At 37.9% G+C, this 14,562-nt stretch overlaps 1 protein-coding gene across 12 annotated transcripts in view; it reads left to right on the forward strand.

The window, feature by feature from the left end:
* The first annotated feature begins 541 nt into the window (after nt 1-541).
* The window catches only part of SLC4A10 (solute carrier family 4 member 10), a 428,088-nt gene continuing 414,067 nt past the window's right edge, over nt 542-14,562 (forward strand). For 9 of the 12 annotated variants that reach the window (XM_085001241.1, XM_085001266.1, XM_085001254.1 and 6 more), the window contains exon 1: nt 542-797. The gene's annotated coding sequence lies outside the window, so the exon portion shown is untranslated. Of the gene's footprint in view, nt 798-1,189; nt 1,318-14,562 lie in introns of those variants that run through there. The other 3 variants (XM_085001251.1, XM_085001245.1, XM_085001272.1) reach the window with 1 other exon arrangement.

Here is a 14,562-nt window from a genome sequence, read left to right on the forward strand (position 1 = left end):
TGGGGAAGCGATTTTTGTACTTTTGTCTCCCAAGAAAGGAGATCCAGGAAAGAGGTGGAAAATAGCTCAACGTTCTTGCTTAGTCTGGGCCAGTCTTAAGTTGTGGCACTGAATTTACCACCATCCGGAGATTGTCCTGTATCCCCCTTTGCAATTTGCCGGATGCAAAGAGGCTTCAAAGTTGCGATTAAAATGAGAATGGGGGGCGGGGAACAAAACCGATTTGCCTTCCCTGGACATTTTCACCACTAGACGGCGTTCCGCGGAGTTCTGTCTGTCACATAGAAAAGCGATGACTGATTTTCCTTTGTGTTTCTTTCTCCCTTCCCACACCTAAGAACTAAACAAGAGGACAAAAAGTAGCAAACACAGTGCCTGCGTGGCGAGTGAAGTGGAGTAGTATATTCTTGTAATCAACCACTGGCTCTGCACTCCTGCGACCTCACCGCGGGTGCCGCGGAGCCGGAGGCGCACGTGCGGCCGGGAGCGCGGGGGGCGCGCAGGCGGAGGGCAAGGGGCTGCGGGGGCCTCGCGGGTCTCCAGGGCGGGAGGCCTGGCTGTCGGAGTGCGGCGTCCGGCCAGGCCCGCCGCCCTTGGGCCAGAGTCACCGAGAGCAAAGGAGTCGGTGTCATGTGCGGAAACGAAGCTCTTAGAAGCCGAGGATAGATTTCACAGGAACGTAGTGCCTTGTACAGAAAGACGCACTTAGCTGCTAATAGGAAGTACTTAAAAAAATTGGGAAGGTCGTTTCCCTTGCAGCTCTGCACCATCTGCTGTGTGGACTGAGTCAGCGTGAGGTAAATTTGCAGCTACGCGCTTTTCTCGGAGGCAGTGTGCTTTCCTGTCCCTTTCAAACATGATCATTTCTCCTCGCTTCCAAGGAGCCTTGGATGTTTAGTGAAGAGACACTGTCATTGTGTCTGAGAGGCTGCTGTTGTTCCTAGGAAATCAGTTTGGATTTGGGAGGGCCTGCGGGAACTGAAGTTCGCGTCCTGGTTTAGACCTGGAGGGGCCTTTTTATTTCCATGAGGATAGGAATCAAAGTTGGGACAGAGCAGGATGGCGAAACCTCCTCCTCATAAACTGTAGATATCCTCAGCTTTCTAAAGAGAAAGGGGGGGGGGATAAAGGCGAGCGTGCGGTTAGCACTTTTATTCTGGCTCAAGCCTTCCCGCCACTCGCAACCTGCGCCATCTTAACTCCTTTCCCACCACCCGCCAGGGGCTGAGTGCGGCGGGCAGGGCGCCTCTCGAGCCCAGAGACGCTGCGCCCTCGGTTCTTCACTTTCCAGGCTGGCGCAGTGGGTCAGGGCAGCCGGTAGGCGGGCACTAGAGCGCTGCGGTCGAAGGATGCGGCCGCGGGCGCCAGGGCCGTCCTGTTCGTGCCGACGAGGTTGAAGCTGGGCCTGGGCCTATCGTCCGGGCGTGCGGGAGCCCAGGCCGGCCGGGACCGACGTCCGCACTGGCCCGGCCAGCACGGGGGCTGCTCTGAAGAGCTGCCTCCGTCGCTCCGCCTGGGCCCAGGCTCTGCTTTCGCCGTTGGGTGGGTGGGTGGCTGCGCCCTGCCTGTCCTGACCGCAGGTCCAGGCCGGGGGTACAGGTTAGGGGTCCAGGCAAGGGATCCAGGCTGCGAATCTAAACTGGGGCCCCAGCTCATGTCCCCCGGAGGCCAGGCGGGTCTCTTTGTCTTTTCAAGAGTCAGGTGGAGTGTGGCTTGAGGCCATGACTCTGGCCTTCGGTGCAGCACTCCCACAGGCGACTCCACCAGAACCACGCTGTGCACCTGACTAGGATTTAGGTCGGAAGAGCCTTTTTAGGCCTAGCAGAAACTTCCTGAACAGTTTCTTTCAAAAATCAGGTGGTTTCTGCCTCGTTAGAACTGACATACCCTGAGCTCTTAAAATGTAGTAATTTAAGGTCTACGGAGAACTTTATGAACCTTGTTCCCTCTTGCAGTTACATTGATGCAAAACTCACAGTGACTCGCGTGCGTGTGTGTGTGTGTGTGTGTGTGTGTGTGTGTGTGATAAGTATTTATCTTTTAGCCCTGAAGCTTTCAAAGATGTACTTTTTGTTTAGGGTGCCGGTTAGGAACTAAAGCCTTGATGAATAGAGACCATTTACCTTCTCTGAGAATTTTAAATACACTAGCAGTATTTGGGCAACGTGTTTGTGTATATAAGTGATTTTATAAAATATTTTGCTAGTCTTCTGGTACAACACCTTTTCTGTGTGTATACGTCTTATTTTATCATGTATGCATTTTACTATGGAGGTAGGAAAAATCATAGACCTTATGATCCTGTAGGCAAACAAACCAGTCTAGATCTCCCAAAGGAAAACAGCAACAAATATTCTTATTTTTAGACAAACTTACTTTGAAGAAGTCAGCAACTTTAAAAACCAGTGATAAGCATTCAATTTTTAAAATATTTAATTTACTCTGGTAGGTGGGCAATTGCTTGGCTAATTTTAATATTTGAAAGAGTAAATTTTCAGCATAATATCAGTAGACTCAATCTTTTAGAAGGCGGCTGATAATTTTTAAATAAGTTGAACCCGTATGATTTATTGAAGTTACAATTTGAATGCAAGATTTACTTTTGGACAATCAGATTTTCTTTTGCCAGAACAAGATGACTCAAGGAAGACAGAGACATGGCATTATGCTTGGTTTTATTCAGTTGCTGTGAGATTTGTATGTCTTCCTGGCTCTGGTCTTCAGCTTGTAAGTTAGACTGCAACATACTTAAAAATATATTCATTTGAAAGAAAACCCTACTGCTTTCACAATAAAGTAAACTTGATGGTGTACAAGTCACTGGTCTCATCTGAGCTGATTATATCTGCCTTGCATGTATTTTACACCCACAGTATGGTTTGCAGCGGTGTTCAAGGCATGGCGTGAAAAATTTGATTTGAATAGTTCCATTAAAGCAATGAAAAAAAAAAAAACATGGCTTAATAGACCTTCCAGTGATAGCTCCCCCTCTTACCATGCTAACTCTGAAATAAATATGTGATCTAGTATTAGGAACGTGGCATTTAGAAGACCCTTGCTGGTAATATTTAATTTAATAAACATACTAACTGTGACATTATTAATGCAATGAAGCTTGTACCACAAGCTGATTCTTTCAGGTTGTTTGACCTATTACTTATCACTAGATTCCTTATAAACATATCCTGTGATTTATAACTTGAGTTTTATATTAAAATTATTTGGGGTTTCAACTCTTTAAAAATATCTGCATGACATGGCACTCATTTTATGTACAGAGCACTTATACTTGTGTATCCTGGCAAACCTTTCAAGAAGAGGAAGAGAGAATTTAGGAAGGAGAGCGTCTCTAGGGATATGCTTCTGGTTATTTTAGCTAATATAGTTATGTTCTAATACTGGTAGGAAAAAAGAATATAAGGTTAACTTTAAGTTTGGGGGCAAGAGTTATACTTAGTATATATATGTATTACATATACATTATAATATATATACATACTAAGTTTCAGGAAATGGCAAATTAATTGATCTTTCTGGTTGAAGGTATCTTCCTAGCTCACATTTCATCTTTTAAGATGTATTTGTCATCCCTAGTATGAAGGGGAAGGCGTTTTTCAATCTTAGGATAATTCAGAAGCAATTTTTTGGTTCTCAGTTAATTCAGTCTCATCTTAAAAGTTCAAATTTAGCAAAGCACATGTTCCCTTGTTCATGCCAAGTGTGATAAAAACTAGTCGAAAAATAAAACTATTGCAAACAAGTAGAGCACTGCACTTCACTGCATACTATACAGGCCACATCATTTCTAGGTCTGATGTCACTGTCTATTGGGCTGCCATTTGTGGGCACAAGTAAGGCTGCCTTTGAAAGTTGATAGAAAGCACTGTGTGGTTGAATTGTGTGTTTTAAATATTCTTTTTGAATAGTGACATGCACACTTGTGAGCATTCAAACATTTGCTGTCTTCTGTCAACAAAAGGTTATTTTTTTTAGGCTCCAGGATGTGTTTTTCTTCCTCTGCACTGGGAGCTCTTTTCTTTGTATCTAAAACATGAATTAGCAAAATCATCTCACTCCCTTTGTAATACAGTGAAATTATAGGCTATTTTATGTAATCATAACTTTCTTATAGTTTAATCTTTCCATTAACAATATTAACCTATCACATATATATTTTAAGTTTAACATCCCTGGGCTTCAGTGGATAAAATACACATAGATGTTATATAGTTTTAGCTTAGGCCATCTGCAATCATCAATGACATTTTATGAAAACATCTCAATTTTCATATAGCTGTCTCTTATTTTGAATGGCTTTCTCAGTTGGGACTTTACAAAAGGCCAAACCATTATTTCTAATTAAAAATGTTTCAAAGGTGGTTAGTGCTCTTATAACCTGACCTGGTTTTTAGTTAAAAATTTATGGTTTTGGATATAATTTTACCAAACATTAACATTTACTGCTCAGCACCTTCCTTTGAGAAAAGAGAAGCTGTGATGAGGACTTACCCTTTCACAGTTCACCTGCCATCGAATGCTATCTATTTTGTTCAAATGAAAGCTTTTTTTTCCTACTTATATATATTTTTAATGGCTGCGTTCTAAATAATCCTTAGAGCTCACTCACCTTTGGGATTCACTCTCTTAATTTATGCTCACATTCTGTTTTTTGTTCCTGTGGAGAAAGTCAAAGAAACATACTGACTTCCTCCTCAACAAATTTGTTCTTTCCTCCTCCAACTCTGCTGTCTCCCTGACACTCATTTTGCCCTTGTTGCCTCTCTTGCCAACAACTTTCTTATTTAACCTACTCTTCCTTCTTATGCTACCACCCTGAACCTGAATCTTTATAAACTCTATGCTTGATTCATCAGTTTGTTTATTTGAGATCAGAATTTTTATGCTTTCCCCAAAAGCAATTGTAAATTTTTCAAGACAAATATCAGATACAATATGTTTTTTCATTTAACTTCTCCCTCATTTGTTTTTTGTGTGTTTTTTCTATATACTACTATAATCCCTTCTCCCAGTATTTACTTACTTCTGTTTCTTTTTTTTTTTTTTTGTGAAAGGACAGTATTTTTCTTGTATCATTATTTCTGTTCTCTTCTCTATCGCTAACATTTTTAGCTATGTGATGTGCTCATTTATCCCTGGTCTCTTTTGTACTTGGGACCCATCTTTCAATGCTTTCTTTGATCCTTTTCAATTCAGCTTCCTCATTTGCACAGACAGACATTAAAATCTTTCTTACTACATTTACCAGTGTGCCCTTAACCAAATGTAATGGCCTTGTTACAGACTAATCTTTATTCTCTTAGCTATTTAAAAATCATAATTAGCCCTTTGGGTGATTCACAATTACAGATTCTGCAATTTCTTCACTTTCCCTTCCTTCCTCTAACTTTTCTTTCATGAGTCTCTCTGCTTTCATTTATTTATGCAGTTTCTAGGTTTCTATAGGACTGCTTTTCACAGGGTGTGTCCTCGTATACCTCTTCTAAGAAAACTTTCCAGACGTACTATGGAAGAATAGGGTGGGAAAAAAGATCTAGTACTAGTTATCTTAATATTTACATTCCACTCACTGCCTAACAGCCTTCACCTACTTTTTAGTTTCTTATTTCTTGTAGCCTGATACATTTAAATTGACATTTTGGATTTTTCTATTTGTTCTTCCTTGAACTGTCTGATACCAACTCATGTTCTTCTTGTCTTAAGTTTAACACGATGAAGATTAAAATGAATTTTAAAAATTTGATTTTTCTTAGTCAATTTAACCCCTTAAGAAGATTGGAATGTGAAGTATATGTGCTAGCACCATTAAGGAGGAAGGTTTTTTTCTTTTCTTTCTTTTCTGTCTTTTCTTTCTTTCTTTCTTTCTTTCTTTCTTTTTTTTAAGGCCGCACATATAGCATGTGGAAGTTCCTCAACTAGGGGTTGAATCTGAGCTGAGGTGCTGGCCTATGCTACAGCCACGGCAACTTGGGATCCAAGTGGCATCTGCAACCTACACCATGGTTCCACAGCTCGGGGCAATGCCAGATCCTTAACCCACTGAGTGGGGCCAGGGATTGAACCTACATCCTCATGAATACTAGTTGGGTTTGTTTCCTTTGATCCATAATGGGAACTCCAGGGTTTTTTCCTTTTTTTTTTTTAAGGTTCTACAACTGTGTGTACAATATCTTATTAATGATATCACTACTAGCCCTTTCCTTTCCATAGCTACAAAAAATAAACTACCTAACTTAAGAAATTCAGGACTTACAGATCAGGAGAAACTGTTTTACTTGCATCACCACTTTTTAGGAAACTCCTTACTCTGGAGTTTAAGTTACATGGTTTTTAAATTTCATTTTCAATTCTTTTTACAGATAAGTAATCTTTCAAAATATAAGTGTGTGCATGTGTGTGTGTGTGTGTGTGTCTGTATATAACACCATAATGAAACTAGAGAAAGAGAACATAAAGTCAAGAATAGTGACTGGTGAATTCCTGACACTCCGTGCGTCTTGCAGTCCTAGGTACTGTCATAATTGTGTGTTTTTTGAGGACCTCTTATTGGAGCCTGAAGATATACCCTTTAAATAATTTCTTGGCATTCCCATCGTGGCGCAGCGGAAACGAATCGGACTAAGAACCATGAGGTTGCAGGTTCAATCCCTGACCTCGCTCAGTGGGTTAAGGATCTGATGTTGCTGTGAGCTGTGGTGTAGGTTGCAGATGTGGCTCGGATCCTAGTTGCTATGGCTGTGACGTAAGCCAGCAGCTGTAGCTCTGATTGGACCCCTAACCTGGGAACCTCCATATACTGCAGGTGCAGTCCTAAAAAGCAAAGAAACCCCAACCAATCAACCAACCAAACAAAAAAAACCCAATAATTTCTTATCTATGAAAGGAATTCTGTGCCTCTGAGCACTAGCATCAAGAACCTTTACATTTATTACTTAATTTGCACATAGTATAATTTCTATTTGAGTAGGAAGTTGGTGAAAATGCCACCATGACAAAGAAATTTTCACATAAAATGATTGCAAATCCGTAGTTGGTGCTAAGGCAATTTAGTATGTAAGATATTTGCCTTCAATTTGTTTTGTAAATATGGGTCTCAAAGGAAACTGACTCCTAAGGTGTAGTGGAAAACACTGAACATGAGACATTTTCTATGATTTCACTATCCTCATTTGCAAAATGAAATAAGCAAAATATTTTAAGTGTCTTCCAGCTTTAAAGAATTTTTTTTTTTTTTGGTGGATCTCTGACTTTCTCTGTAGTTTGAGTTCAGATGTTCTGAGCCAGGGCAGAACACCTTCTAGAGCAGTGGCTTTCAAAGTTTTGACTCACAGGAATAAATAAATACACACGTTTCATAAAACATTTGCCTTTACCACACTCGATACCCCTGGTATTTTTTTCTTTTATGTTCAAATTCATTGAAAAGAAAATTATGGTTATGACCTAGTAAATTTGACAATGACTTGAAGTTTGAGAAACATTGCCATAGACATACTATTAATTTGACTAGCCTAGAAAGTCCTCAGTTTCCTCTTACATCTCTACATCTTAATATTTCTTTCCTAGAATGGCATAATATATGTATTAGCAAAACAGAATGAATCACTGTTACTGTTGTTTAGTAATCTACTTGAATGTATGGTATAAAGGATTTCTGATATAAAAATCCAGAGACTTTGTCGTTTACAATGTTCTTTCCATCATGATTTGCAATTAAAAATTTTAAGTTCTCTTTGAGATCACTAGATTTTATTCAAGACAACTTACATTTGTCTCTCTCACTCATGAGCACACACATACTTACTCCAAGCATATATATATTTACATATTTTTGGCTGCACTAGCATCATATGGAAGTTCCCTGTCCAGGATCATATTTGAGCTGCAGCTGAGACCTACTCCACAACTGGGGAAACATCAGATCCCTAACCCACTGGGCCTGGCCATGCTGACACAGAGACAACACCACAGTGGGAACTTCTACAAGCATACTGAGTTATTGAAATGGACGTTACTTCTAGTCTTTGGGATAAGCAGACCCATACTTGCTGGTGTGGTTCTTTGTATGGCTTTTTCCCTTTCTTGATGCTAATGCAGCTGGATGGAGGAAAGAGGCTATCAGCAACTTCTCCTATCCTTTAGGTCTTTGGCTTCACATTAGAATCATCAAGGGGGGAGATTTTAGTTTTTTTTTTGTTGTTGTTGTTTTTGTCTTTTCTAAGGATGCACCAGCAGCATATGGAGGTTCCTAGGCTAGGGGTCTAATCAGAGCTGTAGCCACCGGCCTACGCCAGAGCCACAGCAATGTGGGATCCGAGCCATGTCTGTGACCTACACCATAGCTCACGGCAATGCTGGATCCTTAACCCATCGGGCAAGGCCAGGGATCAAACCCGAAACCTCATGGATCCTAGTCGGATATCGTTAACGACTGCGCCATGACAGGAACTCCAGAATTATGAAGGGAGATTTTAAACATTCTGTTTTCTGGATTTGCACCCTATCTGAAATAAATCAGAATATGAATTTTTTGTGGTGAGAACTAGGCATCAGTGCTTTGAAAAGATTGCTCAGTGACTGCAGTGTGCTGCAAAATCAGGAAACACTCCTTTAGGTTTTTTGGTTGGTTTGTTTGCCTTTTTTGAGGTTTTTTTTTTTTTTTTTTTTTTTTTTTTTTTGTTGTTGTTGTTGTTTTTTTTTTGGCTACACCCATGGCATGGAATCCAAGCTGTAGCAACCACCCAAGCCACCACAGAGAATGCTGAATCCTTAACCCACTGTGCCACAGTAGGAACTCCTGATTTTTTTTTTTTGTAATAAAAGAAAAGGCAGAAGTTTTTTTTGTTTGTTTGTTTTTAGTTTAGCAGCTATTAACCATGGCAGCAAACTATCTGTCCATTATAATTTCTTGCCTAGAGTACTTTCTTAAAAATGGAAATAAGTTCATAGATTTAAAAATAGCTACTTTCAAATAACTTTTTTTTTAAACTTTGTAGCAGTATGGTCATGTTTTAGAACAGGCAGCCTATCCCCTTGACTGTAAAAGAAAAGCAAACTGAAGAACACTGTCTTCTTACTTTCTATATAGAAGAAGCATTTGTACTCCTCCTCTGGCTTATCATGATTAAAACGTGGTGATTAGTGCTGTCTCTGGAAGCTCTACAGACATCCATAAGGTAGCCTTTATCTAGATACACTGAAATTGGAAGGTTGTCTGGAAGTATTGCATGTTTGACATTTGATGTCATTCTCAAAAGAATAAATGTCAGAGTATCCAGAATAGTTCTAATCCATTGGACAAATACAGATTTCTAGGGTAGGAAGTCAGTATAGCAGTGCCAGCAATATACCATATTTCAATTTGGTTATAGAGGAATTACCTCCAAAATCGGTTAGATGGAAAAATTTCTTACCCTTAATATAGGCCAGATACAAGCAGCTTACTTACTCAGATAGCTTCATAGTCCATGGCAACCTCCCAAGTCATTCATTTTTAAGTGGTTGCATCCATTTGAGTCATGATGTGAACATCACCCAGCAAACTGAGTCACAAATTAATTTGCATATTTGAGAAGTTGTTGTATTCAGTATATTATAACAGAAATATCACAGAAATTTTGCATTTCTGTTTCATTCAGATTCAGAACCCACTCAAGTATGGAAGGTTATTATTTTCTATCATTATCTCTAGGAATAATAAGTTAGTTTGAATTGAGCTGTTTGTGTTTTATATAATATCTATGTGTTGAAGCATTATCTCATAACTAGAGGATAGGATGAAATGAAATTTGTTTATTTGCTGAGAAATATAGTTTAGAATATGCAAATTCATTGGCTATAGAACTCAAAATAGTTAAAATTCAAAAGGTTAATAGGAAAAAGCTTGGTTAAATATATTTTGGGATTTTCTAAGCTTAAAGTATTAGAAGAATTATAATGCTTTTGTTATATACAAACGATTCAGTTCATTCACTCTTTAGAAGTCTTCAGGTTCTGGGATTTTAAAATAAAAGAGAACCAAGAAGGAGAAAAGTTAAAGTTATTGATTCCACTTATTTTTTACACTGCATACTATCCACCTCTCCAAATGCAATATTTCATCTGTGCTGGAATTAAGTATTTATTAATGTTCAAGAAATTAGACAGTCATTTGACCATGGCTTATTATAGCTCACTCCTAAATTTAGAAGTGCTTCCAGATTGAAAAATGGTAAAGGGAATAGAGAACAAATGCACAGTTTTTAGTTTACTCCTTGTTTTGGATTTTTAAATATTTTTTGAACTTAGATTTTATTAATCATATTTTACTGAGCCTTTTAAGAGAGTAAAGTAAGAATGTATTAGAATTTTTTAGATATGCAAGTTTTATTTGTATAAATTATATTTCTTTTGTTTGTCCAATTAGCATATTTTCTACAAATGATATATAGTCACTTTTTAAAAATTCAGACATTTCCTATTTCTGAATTATCTGTGTATATTGCTTCTCACTTGTTTCCATCTGCCAATCTTTTGATTACTTTTACTCCTTATTTTTACTAGATAACAAAAAAGGGAAGTTTATGGTAGAAATGAAATCTGTTTATCAGTGAATGCAATTTGGCAAGAAGGAGGATACAAATATTTCTAAAATGAAATCTTTAAACTAATGGCTTTTATTTATTCTTGCTCTTTTTGCAGTGTTAAACTACAAGTAAATGAAAGGTTTTAGTTTATTTTTATTACAAACTGAAAGCAATGATGTAATAGTTCATTTCATAGAAATCCTAGTGAATATGTACTTCCATTGTGTACTCTCTAAGATAGGAATACCTGAACCAAAGCTCAGGATTTCTCCGTCATTATTTCGAAAGCCTCCCTGATCTCCAAACTTATTGTCTGACCACTCCTTTTTTTCCCTGTGGACTGCCAGTTGAAAGAAGAGTTATAATGGACAGTGGTACACCCCCATTTCATGTCTTTGTTTAGGATTATTATAGTTCAGAAAATTTCCTTTCTCTTCTTCTATCACTCTTGTGCTCATGACTTTTAGAAATCAAAAGTAGCTCCTCTTCACAGAAGGATTGGGGAATCTTTAAAATAAACTGATAACAACAAGAGCTTTTTTTTTAAAATGGTATTTTTAGGGCTGCACCCAGTGCTGTATAGACGTTCCCAGGCTAGGAGTCGAATTCGAGCTGCAGCTCCTGGCCTTTGCCACAGCAACGAGCAACCGTGGATCCAAGCAGTGTCTGCAACCTACACCGCAGCTCACAGCAACTCTGGATCCTTAACCTGCTGAGCAAGGCCAGGGATCAAACCCGCATCCTCATGGATACTAGTCAGGCTGGTTACTGCTGAGCCACAATGGGAACTCCAACAACAAGAACGTTACTGATGTGAATATTTTACTATAGCAAGCCCTTTTTGATTGCTATGATAGAGGCTTAGATAAGGCACCATGAAAACTGTAGGATGAATTAAATATGGATTCTCTGTGATTTGTGAAAAACTGTATTGCATAATGAAATCTGGAGGAGGAGCACAGGTAGAATTCTTTGGAACCCTAGGAGAAGGTGTGATTAGCTGAGGCAATCATGGAAGGCTTTATGAATGTGTTACTTATCGAGCCAGGATTTGCAGAAGTCAGAGGTTGGAAACGTATTCTGGACAGGAAAAAAAAAAGTTTTAAGCTAAGTGTAGGAGGTAGAGAAGGAGAGGCCTATCTGAGAAATAGGTAATAGTTTTGATGCTTGTGAAATAGCATGTGTAGAGGAAGTAATAAAATGGTAGGTTTGGCAAGGCTGGATGCCATAACGTGGAACACCTTGATAGAACACCTTAGAGTGTTAGGTTAAGACAAACTAGGCTTCTGATTAAATGGAAATAACCCAATCTGAGTAAATTTAACTGACTTTTACTATGATTCCTTTAGAAGAAACCATGTGTACTGTTGTGCAACTTGTGTTTTTCACTTAATTGTATATTAAATCTGTATTTCTAAATCAGTACATATTGACTGCATTCTTTTAACATTTTAACTATTAGTATTGTATGGGTAAATTATACCTAACTTAACTAACTTAATTAGTCCTTCCTGATGTGCATGTAGTTGTTACTAGGTTTTTGCTATTGTAAAAAATGCTAAGTTATACATTTATCCCTGTATACTTGTGTTAGATATCTATTGGGTAAGTTCCTAAAAGTGGAATTTCTGGGCTAAAGGCTGTATCGATTTACAGTTACTCCATAAGTATATGAGAATTTATTTCCTCACCCACTTATCAGTTCCAACTGTGTCAGTCTTGACATAATTAAAATTTTGATTATATTGATGAAATTAGAAATTGGCATCTAAAATAGAAAGGTATCCACTAGCTAGAGAACATATAATTTTGGAGGATGCATAATCTTGGGGTATGGGATGTGTGATAGTATAAGAGAAAACTTACAGGAATAGTTTTATATGCCTTTCTAGGTTGTTCGTTTTACTTAAAAGATTTAGGAGTGTGTGTGTGGCGGGGGGAGTTCCATGAACGCCTAGCTGTTAAAGATTCAGTGTTGTCACTGCTGTGGCTTGGGTTCGATCCTCGCCTGGGAACTTCTACACGCCGGGGGCATAGCCAAAAAAAAAAAAGAAACATTTGGGAGGAAAACATGTTATTTTCGTTTTAAAACAAGCTGAAAATTTTGAAGGTAGAATGTGGTATTTATATGATTTTTATTAACAAAAATGAATATTTATACCATTTCATTATTAAATAATGTTTATGATTGCACTTTGCATATTGGAGTGCTCTGCAGATTTTATTATTTTGTTAGTCAACAACCTATTGCAGGACATAAAATCTCTTTTCATTGTTCAACCAAACCATCAATATATAAGGAAAAAGAAATAGCAAATTGTTTATTTGTTTAAATGTTTTGATAGAATTGTTGCATTCACAAATCAAAAAGTATCATCAAGTAGAATTTAGTTATAAATACCTGCTTCTCTTTTTCCTTTTCAGGTTGTGAGCAAACTATTACATTGCCTTATTGAATTTTAATTAGCTTATATCCTACACATTTTACTTTTAATAAAAAGAGCCACTTTTTAAACTTACAAATATCAAATATTTTTAAAATATTCCCCACATGATCTACACTACTCTCTTGACTGGTAGATGAACTATAAGGCACAGAAGCTAATTCGTATTTTAGATAACACATTCATTAGAACGAAGCGCTAACAAGATACTGATTTTTCAGTCTCTTTAAAGTCCTCAAGGAGGATGGTGGTCTTCATACTTAAAAAAGTTTTACCAACATAGTTCTTTTTCAAAGTGCAGAGTATAAATCATGTAAAGGTGGAGGTGTTCTGTTGAAGCAGGATGAGGTCTCTGGATTTCTGGTCACCAGACCTTTCTCTGTCAGTTCCTCGAATGACTCCTGAGGAGAGCTCCAGTATCTAGGTTGTTGGGAACACAGTGCAAGAACAGTACTCTGTTCCGTGATTTTGGTGCCCCTGCTTTTTAGGAGCCACTCAGTGAAAGCCCCCAGACTTTGCAATGGATTATCGTATATTATTGGTATTATTATTACCCTATTCTTGGAAGATAAAAGTCCTGAATATGGTATGTGAAGCTCTGAAAGCCCATGGTTTTAGGTTCCAGGTTTCTAGGCTGAAGCAGACAGGTCTTTGAACTCCATTTTATCATATTGTTTATCTCCATGAACTGGGTAATCATAATAATAAATTAGGCTACTTCTGTGACCCTCAAAGAACTTTCCTGTTGTGATTCATTGATCCTTTCCTTATGGATTTCTTTTAAAACATGGATCCTCAGGGAAATTTTATACTTGGACCGGATGCTTTGAGTTCTTCTCCTGACTTCTAGGATCTCTTAAATCAAAATAGTTGTTTTGGTGGAAACGTTAAAAAAGAGCTCCTTAAATTTTATAACAGTCTCCTTTAAATCATCATGTATTTCTGAGGTATGTTAATTAAGCTTTGATGATTGGCTTATTGATTCATTCTAAAGGTAGATTTACTGCAGAAATTCTGCCTTAAATATTGTATTATAATAATAATACCACCTCTTTAGCAACATGTTGAAGATAGATGTGGTCAATATAGCAGGGGAGCTAATAAATGTGGCAGATAACTAAAGCCACGAATGCCAGCACTGTGCATTAAAACTTGTGTTTAAACCCACTTGTGATTAAAGGAGACTGGAGGTGTTGTGAAGTGCACCTATTGACATTCAAAACCTTTGTCCATGAAGTATGAACCCAGATTGAATTGAAAAGATTGACAGAGATTTAATTTTCTTTTACTATTTTTGTCAATGTCCTTTGATCAATACTTATTGTTTATTATATACTAGTTAACAACAGTGGGCAGAGGACTCTATATAACCTGGTGTGTTCTAGATAGTCCTCAGTATAATAGTGTACATGGCCAACAAACTAGCTTTCTTATTTAATGCCATAGCTCGCAAAGGTATTAACTGTGTTAACTTATGGATTTAGTTGGAATTTTAAAAAATATTCTTTTTAACTTTGACTAATGAATGGTTAAAA

Source organism: Sus scrofa, chromosome 15 (assembly GCF_054392235.1).
Source record: "Sus scrofa isolate SSC_HxYL_T2T_F1_AM1 chromosome 15, Sscrofa_HxYL_maternal_Yorkshire_Landrace_v2.0, whole genome shotgun sequence".
NCBI lineage: Eukaryota > Metazoa > Chordata > Mammalia > Artiodactyla > Suidae > Sus > Sus scrofa.